Source organism: Cornus florida, unplaced genomic scaffold (assembly GCF_030987335.1).
Source record: "Cornus florida cultivar Cherokee Brave unplaced genomic scaffold, ASM3098733v1 CherokeeBrave_3.0.0_Hap2_Chr05, whole genome shotgun sequence".
Taxonomy (NCBI): Eukaryota; Viridiplantae; Streptophyta; class Magnoliopsida; order Cornales; family Cornaceae; genus Cornus; species Cornus florida.
Window position 1 is genome coordinate 90,025,303 of NW_026775575.1, and position 6,496 is coordinate 90,031,798.

Genomic DNA, 6,496 nt, shown 5'->3' on the forward strand with positions numbered 1-6,496 from the left:
GATTTGTATGATTATGTCACCTTTCCCAAATAAGCATGATCCCCTTCACTATTTTCTATTATTTGTTTAGATTCACGGGATCATTAAGGAGTGCGTTTTGGGCACTTCCTACTGAGTCGTTCTACACCCCTTTATTATCATTTTCAGATCATGGCAAAAAAGTAATTGATGATGGACCCCTACAAGCCTAGTTAGGGTTAATTAGTGCATTTTGTAAACTTTTGTAATTCAATACTTAAGCTCTAGTATTTTTTTGTAAAGCATTATAATTGTGGCATTATGAGCCCTAACTTATAACCATATTCTTTTGTAAAGCATTGTAATTGTGGCATTATGAGCCCTAACTTGTAACCATATTCTTTTGGTATTATTTTGATGTAAATTTAAGTGTTATAATGGCCATTAAAGCAAACATGAACCATGTTACTACTTTGGAATGAATTAAATGGAAATGAACCATTTTAATGCTTATGTTGATGTTTATGGCTATGGGGATGGTTATTCTATAATTGTTGTGAGTTGGGACAGATTTGGCATTGTAACGACCCTAAAATGATACATGTTATAAAATTTTAAAAAAAAATCGACATGACCTCTGCTAAAAAGGGTTCTACAACAACCTGCTTAAATACATACAAATACAATGGCCTCTCTTGGACCTTCAAAACTTATCTAACATGTCCCAACACACTGCAAATAATACATTTCAACATTCCTTTCATCCATTCATTATGCATCAACATAGTTCATCTCATGGTGAAACGACCACATACCATTTAATCCAAATATTATAATTACAGTCCAATATATATATATATATATATATATGGTTAAAATCAAAAGTCCATATCTTACAACGTTTAGATAACTTTTATTAAAGTTACAGCCTATGAATATAATTACAATAACAAGAGTCCATAAGTCTCAGTACATAATACAATATGCTAAGGTTTTTTTTTTTTTTAAAGACTTAGGTACAAAAACAACAAAATGATTTTCTAATCCGTACTAGGCCTGTGGTGGAAAGTCATCTGCCACTTCTTTTCCGTGACCTGAAAAATGTTAAATATAAGGGGTGAGCATATTGCTCAGTAGATGGTGTCTAAGACACACATTTTGTGATCCCGTGAATCCAAATAATGAATAGAAATATAGAAAACGGGATCGTGCTATGCCGGGAGAAAATACAACAAATTATAAGGCCAAAATGGACAATGTGATGCTATGTAATGCTATGCTATGCTATGTCGCTTCACATTTTCAAAATCACTTCCTGTAATGACCCTAAAATGATATCAAATAAAAAAAAAAAAAAAAAAAAAAAGGCATTACCTCTGCTAAAAAGGGTCCTACGACAACCTGCTTTAAATGTATAAAAATACAATGGCCTTTCTTGGACCTTCAAAATTTATCTAACATGTCCCAACACACAATGCAAATAATATAAAACATTCCCACAATAACCACATCAACAACATCCTCAAAATAGCCCATCATTATCATCCCATTCATTCAGAACAAAGGAGTTCATGTCTGATACATAGTCCCATGCTCACATACTAGAATTTTACTCCAATTACATCAACTTACAGTCCATGAAGCAAAATTACAATAACAAGAGTTCATAAGTCTCTATACCAAATATAACAACTAAGGTTTTACAAAACATTACGGGACTTAGATACAAAAATAACAAAATAATCTTCTAATCCAAATTAGGCCTGTGGTGGAACGTCATCCACCATTTCTTTCCGGTGTCCTGAAAAAATATTAATATAAGGGATGAGCAAATTACTCAGTAGGTAGTGCTTAAGGCACACCTCTTGAAACCCTATGAATCCATACTATGAATAGCAAAAAAAGAATCGGAATCATGCAATGCAGGGAAAAAAACCACACAATCACACCAATAACCCAAGTTATGAAAGAATATGCCATGAAATGAAATGTCATGTCGCGTTATGTCTCTCCCCATTTTCCAAAAACCATATCCGTCATCATTTCCAAACCGTTAGCGAAACTCTTCCCACGGTGACCCCCTGGCGACACGAGAGGAGGATTGGCTACTGTCCCTGACCCATAGTAATCCTGTGGCGTCATTTGGGGCCCAGATAGCTCAACCACACTAAGGAGAATTTTCCTAGTCCCCTCTAGGCTTCACTAATACCACGGCCCTTCGGTAACCCCTAGGCACCGGGTTTTTCATAAAACCGTATTCGAAAACTTTTTCCCGAAAACCCCGTTTCTTTTTTTTCTTTTCTCAAAACATCATTCCCCATTTCTTCCCAGTGAAGTGCATGAATGCATCATGCCAACATTCATCATTATACAAGTTCAAAATTTAACCACATAGCATGCTTTACAAAAAATTCCAATAAAATATAACATGCCTTCATTCAACCATAATTTAACATGGTAAGCATATACAACATAGAATTCATTTCATGAAAGCATACATCAGCATAATTTATCAATTAATACATACCTATCCAACCTCACATATAACATTTAAACAACTTTACAAGATTTTATACAAGATAGGTATGCCAAATAACAATTCATACAAGGAAAATTCACAAAAATGCAAGATTGTGTAAATTAAGAACCCCTATCTCAAAGGAGGAGAAAACCCCCCAATTCCCAAGCCCTATATTAGAAAATTCAATGAGGCACTAAAGCTAAAATTGCTTATATCTATGTGAAGATCTCGCTACGCTCTTTGTTTTGCCGCAAACGACACCCAAAATTTCCTACAAATGAGAGAGTAATTGTAGTTTGAAGTATAAGAAAGAAAAAAGAAAAAAGAGAGAAAGAGAGAAATATGTGTACTGCCAGGGAGAGAAGAAAGTTTTGAAGTCAAACTAATGGCCTCTTGGTCTTTAGAAGAGTGAGTGGGGAGTGGGCCCCACCACTAAGCATTAAATCCATTATATATATATATATATATATATATATATAAATTCATAAACATTACACTTCCATTCTCCACTTTTCAAACTGTTAACATAACCCGTTCCTTGGTGACTCCTCGGCGACACGAAAAAATGATTGGCTACTGTCGCTAACCCTTGGTAACCTCATGGTGTCATATGAGCCCAGATAGCTCAACCACCCTAGGGTGATTTCCCTACTTCCTCTAAATTACATTAGCGCCACGGACCCTCGTACCTCCTCGACTTCCGGGTTTTCTCAAAACCCCTTATCAAAAATCTTTCCCAAAATCCCTTTCTTTCATTTTAAAACAATTTTTTACCATTTTTTTTTTCTCTTTGCCCAATGTTATGCATGAATGTCTCATATATCTCAATGTTATGTAAATAAAGAAATTCATGCCCATCAAGTTAGTATTCAACAATATACATACTTTGCAACAAAAAAAATTCTAAAATTTATATTTCATGTTTTCTAATAACAAACTTAGCGCTAAAGGCACAAAGGGCTTGAATAAATTAATAATTAAACATGTTTCATCATCATGTATATCAAGCAACACATAGTCACAACTTTGGCACAACATATACTTATAACATAGCATGAAATTTCTACAAATCAAGCATGCTAATCACCAATTAAGAAGAGTAATTCACAAAAAAGCTTAAGAACATGTGAATTAGAACCCCTACCTTACTTATATGCAAAAATCCCCAAAGTGAGTCAAAAATTCGAAATCCCTAGAGTGCACAAAAATTGAAATTGCTTACGCCCACTTGAAGATCTCGCCAAGCTCTTCGATTTGCCGTAAACAGCACTCAAAAATTTCAAATGGTGTGGCTTTAATCTAAGCTTTTATGAAAGAAAAATAAAAAGAAAATGGAGGCTGAAAGAGAGAGAGAGAGAGACGTAGCGGAGAGTGTTCTGTAATGACCCATTGGTCATTTGTGATGGCAAAAAGGTGGTGGTGGGTGCCAGGCCAATTAAAATTATTATAACATTTAACATTAATATATGTGTGTGTGTATATATATATATATATATATATATATATATATAAAATATAATATAATATAAACCAAACCAATTTCTCTCCACTTTGGCATGGCAACCCACCACTCATTCTTTCCATCATATATATATATATATTACATTATATAGTTCCAACCAAACAATTCAATCCATGGGACTCGCCAAAGTTATATAACAATCACATTTCCATTTCTCTTTTTTTCCTTCAAATTCGGCACCACCTGCTCACTTCCATTTCTTTCTTATCTTTTCATCATCAGCATTACATATATATATATATATATATACACACACTTATTATATGTAACAAACCAATTTAACTCCACCAAATATCTTCTTAAGGAACTCGTACTATCACAACAATTTCTTTCCATCTCATCACCTAATAATATACACAAAATACATTTATATAATATCAAACCTAAATATCTCCTTGTGGGTAAATCACCAAGTCACCAATCACAATTAAATATTTAATTATGATGACTAAAAATCTTGAAATGGATATTCAAAATCTTAAAAATCCGGGTTGTCACAGGCATGGCCTAAATGGCCAATTCATGATTTAAGATGGATGACAAACAATAAGAGGCCAAATTAACCATTTTCTGGGTCACTTGATTAATCAATGCCTTCCACACTAAATTTTTTTTGAGAAAATCTCAAATTTCATGCTCTCACCCCCACCGTTTGAGCTTAGACTCAATCGATCGAGCACTCTTACTTGCCTATTGGTTGTTAACCCAACTTTCGAACGACCATAACTATCTCATTTCAGACCCAAATTAGGTCATTCTTGAACCTAAATTGACCGGCTTGAAGTCAGCTTTCCAATGATATTAGTTCCATCCTCAAATTCCAACTACACTGAGAGTAATAATAGTTTTAGTGAAATAGTGTCGAGAAATCCTTTAAACCGACAATGGGTAAAAATGGGAAACTATACCTGTGGCCATAAAAAACTTGCGGAATTGAGCTTATTTGGTTAATGTGAGGTTAGAGGGACCCATATGACTACTCATACTCAACTCATCCCCTTCATATCTGCCTTGAAATGACTCTTTTCCCCCTGTGTGTCCTCCGATTCGGGTAATGACCCGTTTAGCATTTTAGACCTCGAGTTTGGGTTGTTACATCAACAACCTTGATTCATCAAATAAATTTGTTAGCAGGTAAATAGAAAATAATATAGCAAGATATAACCAATCTCTACATGAATCACAAGACTAAGCCAGAAAATAGGTCTGGCCTATTTTGTCATTATGATTATTTATGCATTAAATTAAAAGGGATTGCCATTTTACATTTATACACAAGAAGAAAAGAACACATTCCTTTGGACAATAAAAGATTTAAAAATATTTTAGGAAATAATTTTTTTCCGGACACCTTGAACTAAAGATTAAGACTTCAAGAATTATTAAGGACAAACTTTCATCAAACATGATACCAAGCCCCCAACCTTACCTCACTTTTGAAGTAACAAATAGATTCCAAATTAAAACAAATTTCAAGGTTGTTTCAACGGTCCTATTGGCGTGGGTAAAGTTTATCAAAATAGCAATGACAAATTTCATTAATATAATGATGTAAAATGTAATTTATTTGAATTTTGTTACTATTTGTATCTATGTGAAATTTATACCATTATATTAACTAAATTCACCATTACCAGTGATGAACTTCACCCACGAAAAAAAAAAAAAACAGGCCTAAGAAAAAAAACTGTTTACACATGAATTTGAGGGGTGGCAATTTATGTTCGCGGGTCGTAATCGTGTTGTGTCGATTTAATGGTATTTTACTAAACAGCTTAACCTAAACATGACCCGTTTAATAATTGTGTCAGGAATCCTTAACACTAACTCGACTTGTCTATTAAACGAGTTACATGTGTAACCCATTTAATGACTTATTTAATAAAATTAAATATTTTATTATTTAAATTATTAATAATAATCGATTAAACATTAAATACTAGAAAAATATAAATTCCAATTCAACCAAATTACTAAATAATCTCCAATTTACAAAAGAATAAATTATAATATACAAGTTTAGATACTTATTTTGGAACTTAAATAAAAATTTGTTTATGACGCATATAGTTAAACGGGTATAAACGGATTACACGGGTTGAACCCCTCAATCCAAACACAACACGATTAACTAAACGGGTTAACCGTGTCAATCCGTTTACGACCCGAATCAGTTTAAGGTTAACACAAACCCGTTTAACTCATGTCATGTTCGAGTTGTGTAGACGGGTCGTGTCAAACTTTGCCACTCCTATAATTTAATACCATTGTTTATTTATTTTTAGAGACTGAACATTATGAGATAACAAAATGTTCAACAAAAAAAAAAATAATAATAATAATACTCCATTTTAAAAAAAAAAATATTTGAAAAAGCAACTCAAGAAAGCCAACTATTACCAGCCCATCCATAATTGATAGTTTTTAGATTATGCTTCTCATGGAATTAATGTTGATCATGACATTATCTTCTCCCTCATAATTTATGTTCCACC